Source organism: Sapajus apella, unplaced genomic scaffold (genome assembly GCF_009761245.1).
Source record: "Sapajus apella isolate SASKATOON/1434 unplaced genomic scaffold, GSC_monkey_1.0 scaffold143, whole genome shotgun sequence".
Lineage (NCBI taxonomy): Eukaryota > Metazoa > Chordata > Mammalia > Primates > Cebidae > Sapajus > Sapajus apella.
In genome coordinates this window covers 1,798,640-1,807,629 of record NW_022437083.1, presented here as the reverse complement: position 1 = coordinate 1,807,629, position 8,990 = coordinate 1,798,640, and the positions used below count along the sequence as shown (strand labels likewise).

The 8,990-nt window shown below is 51.4% G+C and overlaps 1 long non-coding RNA gene across 1 annotated transcript in view; it reads left to right on the top strand.

Moving 5' to 3' along the window:
- Positions 1 to 2,683: 2,683 nt before the first annotated feature.
- Positions 2,684 to 8,990, top strand: part of LOC116540670 — an 8,542-nt gene continuing 2,235 nt past the window's right edge. The window contains exons 1-2 of the long non-coding RNA XR_004264539.1: positions 2,684 to 2,905; positions 6,763 to 6,765. This is a non-coding gene — a long non-coding RNA (uncharacterized LOC116540670). The remainder of the gene's footprint in view (positions 2,906 to 6,762; positions 6,766 to 8,990) is intronic.

The window sequence follows — 8,990 nt, the reverse complement described above, 5'->3', positions numbered from 1 at the left end:
ACTTATTTGTTCTTTCAGAATTGTTCCCCTGGGGGGATCCACCCTTCCTTACCTATCAAAGGGCACAAAGCGTATTCAGAAGTGAAAAGTGTGGAAAGAAAATAGCAAAACCAAACAAAAGCCTAAAAAATTCACCAACATTAAATGTGACCATGTTTCAACTAATTGCTCCCGAATGTCCTATTCTGTGTTCTGAGGCACTGGGGGGAAGGGGGGTCAACCGTGGCCCACTCTTGGGGAGTCCCATGGAATCTGCTGAGGGAGCCATCCTTTTGTGCACCCAGGCGGTCTGGGAGAGCTTCTTGGAGGAAGACGGATGTCAGAAGCAGAGGTGGGGCTGACGAACTACCTGAGAGAGTGGGAAGCCTGTGCACCCCATCTCCCCACCCTCTCCAAAGCCTGAGACCCTCTGGATTCTGCCTTGCCTTCCCAGTCCAGGTTTAAAGGGGAGGGCCTCAGTCACCTCCTACTCTCTGTTCCCCCATGCTCTTCTTGCACGGATTCCTCTCTGGGGTGGTCTGTTCTGAACTCTCCCCTCCAGGATCCCTAAAACCTGTCCCTAGTGTCTAGCCCCAAGCTCTCATATCCTTTCTGGATCTCAGAATCATGGGTGCCAAGGATGCGGGAGGTGGCGGGAAAGAGAGAAGTGGAGTCACTTGCCATCCCCTGTGACAACCAGCACGGCACGAAGAGAATCTGCAGTGACTCATTATGAGCCTGCCCGGCTTCCTGCCGCCCCCGCCTCCTCCAGCCCCCGAGCCCCTCTCAGAATCCTGCGCTCGCTGCCTTCAAGGTTGCCAGCTCAGGGCTCCACGGTGGTGAGGGTCTCTGGTGGAGTGGAAAGGGGGCTGGGGCCACAGAGGGGCCTTGGCCTGTATGGGGGAGGCCAGGCCAGGACACGGTGGGGAAAACACCGGCCGGGGGAGTCACTGCTCCGGGATTCCCCTGCCAGAGCCCCCCCACATTGCTGTCTGGATGCAGACAGCGTTCGCTTTCGGGGCTTCTGAGTTGAAGGGACCTATACTTTTGGTCTTTATCCAAAAAAAGACCAAAATGGGTCTGGCAGCTCCGAGAATATGAAGCGCTTACCACCTCCCCAGGCCGTGCCTTCTTTTGGGGCCAGTTCTTCCTGTGAGGAGATGCAGCTTAACTCAAGCTGTGGAGGGCAGGAGAGGCCTGGGCAGGTGTTTGAAGGAGAAGTATCCCCTTCATCCCTCCTGTAACAGTGTGCAGTGAATACCATTCATTCACCCCCACGTCTCACCACCTGCACTCGTCTGGGGGCTAGGGTTGTGCCTGGGACTTAGACATGGGTTGCTGCCTGCAGGAAGCCTGGCACTGCCTGGGTGTGGGATTGTGGGGATGTTCTGGTGGGGCCACAGCTGCATCTAGGAAGAAAACCAAGCTCACAGGAGAGCAGGTGCTGGAGGAAGAACTGTCCTGACTTCACGGATTTGGAAATGAAGCCCAGGGACAAGCTCTGAAATGGTCATACCTTGTCCCGGAGGCTGGGGCTTAGAGCTCTGTGTGTGTGTGTCCGGGCCTAACCTTGTCCCGGAGGCTGGGGCTTAGAGCTCTGTGTGTGTCAGTTGGGGGGGGGGTCCTGCCTTGTCCTGGAGGCTGGGGCTTAGAGCTCTGTGTGTGTCGGGGCTGGGGGGGTGGTTGTGCCTTGTCCTGGAGGCTGGGGCTTAGAGCTGTGTGTGTGGGGGAGGGAGGTGTGAACTTTCGAAGTGTCAGCTCAGTCCTCCAGTGAGCAAAGGCTGAGGTGGAGTTAGGGCTGTGAGCGCTTACTGGATGGCAGAGCCTGGGAGAGGCGAAAGAGGAGAGTGTGGGACTGGGCAGAGAGAAGCTCAGACGTGGACGCAGATCTGAAAAGTCTCCGCCAACGTCACGGTGAGTTTCAGGGCAAAGGCTGCACGTAGAAGCCGCAGTAAACCCACTGTGCCTGCTCAACGCCTGGGCTGTGGGGAAGAGCAGTGACAGGCTCAGCCAGAGACCAAAGACCGGAGCCCGAGGCAATGTGGCTAGAGGCTCCACTCACTGCCCTCCTCATGGTGGAGTGGCAAGCTCTTTCTTTCCTTTTCCTTTTCTTTCTCTTTCTTTCTTTTTTCCCTCCCTCCCTCCCTCCATCCCTCCTTCCTTCCTTCCTTTCTTTCTCTTTTTCTTTCTCTTTCTCTTTCCTTTCCTTTCCTTCCCTCCCTCCCTCCTTCCTTCCTTCTTTCCTTCCTTCCTTCCTTTCTTCCTTCCTTTTTTTAGGTGGAGCTTCGCTCATGAGGCCCAGGCTGGAATGCAATAGCATGATCTCAGCTCACCGCAACTTCTGCCTCCCAGGTCCAAGCGATTCTATTGCCTCAGCCTCCCGAGTAGCTGGGATTACAGGCATGAGCCACTACACCCGGCTCATTTTGTATTTTTAGTAGACATGGGTTTCTCCATGTTGGTCAGGCTGGTCTCAAACTCCCGACCTCAAGTGATCTGCCCGCCTCGGCCTCTCAAAGTCCTGGGATTACAGGCCTGAGCCCCTGAGCCCAGCCAAGTGGCAAGCTCTTTCTAGAGGGGGATCCAAGTGATGCCCCTTTACAGCTGCCACAGAGGGAAAACTGAGGCACGGAGAATGAGGGTGTGAGGGCACTCCTGCTCCTGGGATAGAGGAAGAGGAGACCTGAGTCCTAGCCTTGGAGCTCCTGGTCTGGGCACAGTGAGGCAATGCCTGACAACTCCTTCCCGCAAAGCCCAGGGCTCAGTTTGGTCTATGGGGTCAGCAGTCTGTTGCCAGACAGCTTAACAAGGGGGCTGTATTAGTCTATTTCACACCGATGATAAAAACATACCGGATACTGGGTAATTTATAAAGAAAAAGAGGTTTAATGGACTCACAGTTCCAAGCGGCTGGAGAGGCCTCATAGTTATGGCAGAAGGCAGGCAGAAAGGGCTTGTGCAGAGGAAGTCCCATGTATAAAACAATCAGATCTCATGAGACTGACTTACTACCACAAGAACAGTCCGGGGAACTGACCCGCAATTCAGCTGTCTCCCACCAGGTTCCTCCCACAACACATGTGAATTATGGGAGCTACAATTCAAGATGACATTTGGGTAGGGCACTGCCAAACCATCTCAGGGTCACGGTGTTGGGAGTGTGGGAGGCTCGAGAGAGGAGGCTGCTCCACCCTGTTTTCAAAAGCAGCCAAACTTTCTGGTCAAATGCTTGCTGCAGTGTCTACGTGTGTGTGTGTGTGCATGTGTCTTGGTGTGAGAGAGCGTGTGAGTCGGTGTGTGCAAGCGTGTGAAAGTGTGCCCTTGTGAGAGAGCATGTGAGTCGGCGTGTGTAAGCGTGTGAGCGTGTGCCCTTGTGAGAGAGCCCGTGTCGGCGTGTGTAAGCGTGTGAGCGTGTGCCCTTGTGGGAGAGCCCGTGTCGGCGTGTGTAAGCGTGTGAGCGTGTGCCCTTGTGTGAGAGCGTGAGTTCACACAGACACATCTAATCCCAGCCAGAGGTCTGAGAGCAGGGCTTGGCCAGTGTGTGTAGGGAGGAAGCAAGGCTGGGGAAAGTTCAAGGTAGGTAGGGAAGAGAGGGGCTGAGTTCAGGGCACGCCCAGGACCGCAGATGGCAAGTAGGGAAGAGAGGGGCTGAGTTCAGGGCACGTCCAGGACTGCAGATGGCAAGGTAGGGAAGAGAGGGGCTGAGTTCAGGGCACGTCCAGGACTGCAGATGGCAAGGTAGGGAAGAGAGGGGCTGAGTTCAGGGCACGCCCATGACCGCAGATGGCAAGGTAGGGAAGAGAGGGGCTGAGTTCAGGGCACGCCCAGGACCGCAGATGGCAAGTAGGGAAGAGAGGGGCTGAGTTCAGGGCATGCCCAGGACCGCAGATGGCACCGCTCATCTCTCAGAGCTGGTTTCTGAGACAGTGAATTCCTGGTGGGTGGGGCCACTTCTCAGCCCAGGGAGAACTCAGACGACCTCCACAGGGGACCTCGAAGTTCTCACGCTCCCCTCCCCCCCAGTCCTGCGTTCCTCCGCGTAGCTGACCTTGGGCAGAGATTCTGGAAAAGGCGGATAATGTCGGCCAGACAGAACAGACATGGAGTTTAAGTAACATGCTTGATGCCACCAGAGATTAGTGTGTTAAAAATGTCAGGGTATCCACTGGGGAAAAAAGGAAGTCTCTATGTAACTACGAAATAACCCGGAGAAGGAGAAATGAAACTAAGAAAACTCCGCATATCCAATAAAAGATTGTTTGTTTGAGAGGATTAAAAATAAAGATTGTTTGTTTGGGGGAGATTAAAAATAAAGATTGTTCATATTGAGAGAATAAAAAATAAAAATATATGATAAATAGAGGCATCAAATAATGTATCAGAAATAATTACAAACATTAATCATGTAGTCAGTGGGAATGAGTGAGAATCTGCAAAAGGCGGAAGGAGGAGCGTTCGTGTTAGATCTGGAATGCCAAGCGGCTGTGCATCTGACGCTACAGCCTCAAGTGATGTAAAAAAGGGAGGGGCCGTCACATCTAGTCAAAGTGGAAAGACGTTAACAGCCTTCTGTCTGGAGCCCTTGTCAGCTCTCGGAATAAGGACAGGCACATCTCCCTGTAGGTGTGTCTGTAACTAAAAATATGATGTCCAGCCGCTACAGCAAGCTGCAGAATGACGTGTATGGTACATTGCTACTTTTACAGAGTTAACAACACTATCTGCAAACAACACTACGTCAGTTTTATGGATACTAGGCATGCAGTAAAAGTGTAAATCATGTCCTGGAATGATAAACATAAAAGGCGTGTTATTAGTTACCTCTGCAGGGGGCGGGGAATGGAATAAGGAAGGTATATTCTTTTTTTTTTTTTTTTTTTTTTTTTGAGACAGAGTCTTGGCCCAGGCTGGAGCACAGTAGGGCAATCTCAGGTCACACTGCTACCTCCACCTCCCGGGTTCGAGTGATTCTCCTGCCTCAGCCTCCTGCATAGCTGGGATTACAGGCGCGTGCCACCACACCTGTATAATTTTTGTATTTTTAGTAGAGATGGGGTTTCGTCGTGATGTTGGCCAGGCAGGCCTCAAACTCCTACCACAAACACGGCTGCTTGAAACAGCACTCATTATTAGCTCACATTTTCTAGAGTCAGAAGTCCAGATAAGGGTTAGCTGGGTCCTCTGCTTGAAGTCAGAGTGTCAGCCAGGGCTGTGCTTTCATATAAGTTTAGGGTCTTCCTCCAAGTTCATTCAGGTTGTTCAATTTTTTGCAGCTATAAGACTTTTTTTTTTTTTTTGCTGGCCATCGACTTGGGTATCATTCTCAGCTCCTAGAGGCTGACCTCAGGTTCTAGCCTTGTGACCGTCTCTGTAGGCAGTTCACAGCATAGAGGTTCGCTTTCTCTGACAGGCCAGCAAGACAGTGTCTGCTGCAGCTTTGAAGCTGTCTGACTTCTGTCTCTGAGCTCCAGAGCCTCCTTTTAAAGGGCTCACTGATGAAGTCAGGTCCACTCGAATTCACAGGAGGGGGTTATACAGGTGTGTACAGCAGGAGGCAGGAATCTGGGGCACCACCTTAGAATTCTGACCACCATAGGAGGGATACACAGGGGATTCTCAACTGCACTGAATATTTTATTTCTTTTTTTTTTTTTTTTTTTTGAGACAAAGTTTCGCTCTTGTTACCCAGGCTGGAGTGCAATGGCGCAATCTCAGCTCACCGCAACCTCCGTCTCCTGGGTTCAGGCAATTCTCCTGCCTCAGCCTCCTGAGTAGCTGGGATTACAGGCATGCGCCACCATGCCCAGCTAATTTTTTGTATTTTTAGTAGAGACGGGGTTTCACCACGTTGACCAGGATGATCTCGATCTCTTGACCTTGTGATCCACCCGCCTCGGCCTCCCAAAGTGCTGGGATTACAGGCTTGAGCCACCGCGCCCGGCCTTTTATTTCTTTAAAAAATGTCTACAGCAGGCCAGGCATGGTGGCTCATGCCTGTAATCCCAGCACTTTGGGAGGCCAAGGCAGGCAAATCATGAGTTCAGGAGCTGGAGACTATCCTGGTTAACACGGTGAGGCCCCATCTCTACTGAAAATACCAAAAATTAGCCAGGAGTGGTGGCGCGCACATGTAGTCCCAGCTACTAGGGACGCTGAAGCTGGAGAATTGCTTGGACCCGGGAGGTGGAGGTTGCAGTGAGCTGAGATCGCCCTACTGCATTCCAGCCTGGGGGACAGAGCAAGAATCCGTTTCAAAAAAAAAAAGTCTACAGCAAATATGACATTATATTAAGGTCTGATAAAACTGGGTGATGGGTACTTTGGGTTTGATTTTCTTATTCTTTTCTCCTGTATGTTTAGAAATATTTCGCACATACACAATTAATAAATTTTAAAACATCAGAAATCACCCTTCTAAGTAATTATTATGGTAAGGAAGTAAAAATTAGAATTACAAATTATTTAGAAATGAATAACAATGAATATTAAAATAAGAGATATAAACATCCTAGTAATTGGAGGAAAATTTATAGCCTTAATTACATAATTGATAATAAACAACAAAGATAAAATTAGTGAGATAAGTTAACAGCTAAATATACTAGAAAAAAAATTAAATCCAAAGTAAGAAGGAATTAGTAACTATAAAAACAGAAAACAATGAAATCAAAACAAAATGTTGAATTGACTAATAAAATAGACTTTGCTCTTGGCTAGACCAGTAAATAGACAAAGGTTTAGCAAGCCTGATCGTAAATGAAAGTCAAAATTTACAAGAAAAAGAACGTAGCTCCATGAGCAGCGTGCAGTTGAAGGCTGGGAGGGAATCTTCATGCCAATATTTGAATGTCTCGGTGAAATGGGTGCTTTTCTAGAGAAATATAAACTTTTACCCCTAAAAAAAGCCCCCAAGCTCAGATAATTTTATAAGAGAATCCTATAAACCTTTAAGGCACAGATAATTCCTATGTAATCAAACTGCTGGAAAGCAGTGAAGAAGATAAATGTTTTCCAACATATTTTACAAGTTATCGTAACGTTGATATTAAAGCAAAGATATGGTAAGTAAAGAAAACTGTATTTCCATTTTATAATTTCATGGATATCAATAAATGTATAAATCTATGAATTAATTTAGTTCCTATTTAATGTCTAATGTTTAATTCATGTTCATACATAAACAGAGAAGCAAAAATTAAACAACAGGGTCACAACAGGGTTACAAAGTTGTCTTATTTCCTGAGCTGAGACAAGGGGGACAGCCCCCGAGGTCCTGGGGGGAAGGTTTGAGGCAGGCCCGCTGTCAGCTGCTTTGCCTGAGACAGGGCGGTGCTGGCTGCTCCTGGTGAGGTGGGGACCAGGTGTGGGCAGGGGCGGCCTCAGTTGCCAGGTGGGAGTTGAGACTGGAGGAGAGGCCCCTGGCTGGTCACAGGGCGGCTGCCCTCAATAAACCTGTGTTATCCTGAGCCTTGCAGGGCAGGGTGGGAGTATCTATTCAGCTTCCTTTTGATCCATCAGCCGGACCTGGATTCTGACCTGGGCCTTTGCAACGGCCACTGTGTCATCCCCCGATGGAAGGACGGGCTCCAGGACGAGGGCCAAGCTTGTGGCCTGAGGACCAGGCAGAGAGGGCAAGATCTGGGCTAGGGTGGGAAAGCCCAGCTCTGATCCCTCCGCTGTCCCCCATTCCAGTCACGGGTGTCTAGTGAAAAGGTCTCTAGGGACCGTGGGCCCGACTGTGCCCACGGGCAAGCAGCCACGCCCACTAAATGCTTCTCATCTTTATTGCTCGGGTGATTACCAGAGTGCCAGCCCCATGCTCTGCCCTGGGAGTGTGTGTCTACTCTCCGTGGAAAGACAAGGCTATTTTGGGGGTGCCAGGGCCCTCTCAAGAGTGGCACAGTCTCTGATGGCTGCCCACAGTGGCAAGGGGGCTGGTGCCCTGCTACAGGACGGGGGCTGTGGGCTCCAGTCTGGGGTCTGCAGCAGGCAGCCTCAGGGCTCACTGCGGCCAGAAGCCCCCAGTCTCCCTCCTCACCTTTCCCTCATTTGGGTGGAACCTCAGTCCCTTGACTCAGGTTCAGGAAATATGTCTTGTCTTTATTTTCTAGAATTCAGGTTAATTTTGACTTTATACTCTCATTCCACCAGATTGGCAAAAAATAGAACTTCAGTCTTTCTTGGGTTCCTGTGTGGTATGTTCTGGGAAAATGTTAGCGATCTCCTTCCTTCTCACCCTCCACAGCAGCCCAGCCTACAGGGGCCTGGCAAGTCCAGGGGCTGGGGCCTGGTGACCGGGGCCCAGCCTCCTGTGTACCCTGCAGCCCCCTTCCTGAGGTGGGAGCAGGCGAACAGGTGGGGAGCAGGCCGGGAGTCTAGCGCTGCTCAAAGGAGGCAGCTTGGAGGAATCCCGGGAAGTGCCCCCTTCTCCTCCCGGGTCCCAGGCTTGCCACTTGAAAACAAGTGCCTGGACAGGGAGTGTCTTGTGGTCACTTCTGCTTTTCTCCCAGCCTGCACCCTCCTCTGCAGTGAGAGGAATCACTTCCAGGAGAAGACCAGCAAAGACTGCCTCATGCTCTCCTTGCCAAGTTGGGTCCCTAACGCTTTCCCCAGGTCCTCACCTCCGCTCTCTTCCAAGCGGGCCCGGACGACCTCGGGCTGTGGTAGTGCTTGCTCTGTGGAGGGAGGGGAGGCCCCAGCAGCACCCTCTTTTCTCCCTTTGAGGAAACTTGGAGAAGGCAGCGCTCAGCAAGGGAAGCAGGCCCCGAAGCTGGGGAGGGCGGGGTGGTGACCAGGGGAATGAAACTGGAGCTGCCTGGCAACCCAGCTGCAGAGAAAAACCGGCTGGGCAGGACCACCTGCGCAGGGCTGGGAAGGAGGCCAGGAAGATGCTCGCTGAAGACAGAGAGGTGGGAGGAGGAGAGAGCAGGAAGGAGAGATGGGGGAGGAGGGGAGAGGAAGGCAGGGAGGGGGAGGAGGGGTGAGGAAGGCGGGGAGGGGGAGGAGGGGTG